Genomic DNA, 1,936 nt, shown 5'->3' with positions numbered 1-1,936 from the left:
TAAAATAAAATAAATAAAAATAAAATAATATAAACCTAAATAAACATTAATTTTTAAGAAGCAGTACAAGATAATGAATATTGCTGGCCCTTACTTTTGTTGTAAAGAATGATAACCCTTAAAACTATTGCCTAAACATAATCCAACACGAAACCAACATCAAATTTTATTTTTACACACTTCTAGAATAATTTTTGTTTTAAATCAGTCTAGTTCTACCGGCCCCTTCTTCCATAATGACTAATATTTGTAATTCAAGACCATTGCACAAATGGTGTGGAAAACTAAATGTTGAGAAAATTATGAGACAGAATTCATACCTCTTTTGATGGGAGCCAAATACAGAGTGAGCCTTTGTATTGGGAGGAGTGGGGATGGCAGTTAGCATGCCTTAATAACGAAAATAATTAATAAGAAAATTATATATAATTATTGGATTGCTTTATTATTTATTACAATAGTAGATTTTTTAATTATTTTTAAAATTAATCTTTTTTTTTAATACGAGACTGAAACTGCTCGGAGATTTCGATTATTACAATGCCTACTTGACAAACGGCAGTTCTCTCAAGAACAGAAGTCTCTCAGTTCAAATTCAAGAAAAGCACTCTAGCACCGTTCCACTGACGTGTGGCGTGCCACAACTGACCATACCTCCACCAGAGTTGTCCGCCGGACCTAGGCAGAAACCCAATCAGTAAAACATTTAAAGAACTGTACGGAGATATATAGATAACAGAGGGTATGCACCCCTGGGGAACGGTTGACCGCTTAGGAAGAGGTAAAGAACTAAACACTCCTTATCTTACACGTGGCCACTTTAAACACCTCGGGAAAAATACAGCGAGCCCTGTCAAAAAAAAGAAAGCCGCCTTAACTTAAACATGAAAGGTAGGAAAATGACCGACTTTCGCCGAAGGTCATTGGATGAGAAGTCACCCCCTCTGAACATAGAAAAACCAATCAGAAGAACAGAAATCGAAGGAAGGAGGAGTCAGAAGGAGAGGGGAGGAAATAAGCAAAAAGGATCAGGAGGAACACAGTTGAGCACAGTCTGGGAGAGAAGGACACTTAAAGAGAGTCTGGAAAGAGGACAGCCCTGGAAGAGGAGAGTCTGGAGGAAGAGAGAGCGGCTGACTAATTCGAGGCCAAAGGAGGAAGCCACCCATCGCAGGGATTCAGCAGCGGTCGCGGCCAGGGGCGGCATGAAGCGGGCTCAAGACCGCTCAGCTACTGCAGCCAAGCTTGACAAGCGCATTAAAACAAGTAAGACCTTTTTCTGTTGTAATTTGAAAGGCAATAATATAATTAATAACTTTGTAATTATAAATATCAAAGATCCCAACTGGTACTTCTCTATTCATAATATAATAATTAAAGTATAAGGAAACAAGTCTACCATGCTCTCTCATAATATTATTCTTGCTAATGTATATATAATTGTAAATATAAAATATGTAACAAAGTCTTTACTTTATAATTAAGAATACCTGCATGCTACCTCATATATAATAGCATAGTAAATTGGTGAACACGATACCGTTGGAAAGAAACTGCAATGATTAATTATAGATATTCATATATAGCATACCATGGCGAGGGGGTCCAGATGGTGTCTAGTGTTTGAATTAAATATAGCGCATACTTTTCCGATAGAGATACATAATACAAATCCATAGAATATAAATACATGAGTATATGAATAAATAACAATATAATACGTGTACGGGGAACCCCTAGTCGGACATAGAACCCCCGAAGCCCCGTACACGGCCCAATGTCATAATTTATTTGGGTATAAAACTGAATCGAAATCTAAAGTTTTGTACCCATCTGTATAAAAAAACAAAGATTTTGCCCATAATGGGCAGGAGCGAAATAGGACGGTAGGAAGATGGATATTCAAGTGGCTTGGAGGGTTTGGGAAACATTTTTA

The sequence above is a fragment of the Halyomorpha halys genome, unplaced genomic scaffold (genome assembly GCF_000696795.3).
Source record: "Halyomorpha halys isolate HHAL.00 unplaced genomic scaffold, Hhal_1.1 Scaffold857.1, whole genome shotgun sequence".
Classification (NCBI taxonomy): Eukaryota; Metazoa; Arthropoda; class Insecta; order Hemiptera; family Pentatomidae; genus Halyomorpha; species Halyomorpha halys.
The sequence above is the reverse complement of the archived record's forward strand: the minus strand, read 5'-3'. Positions refer to the sequence as shown.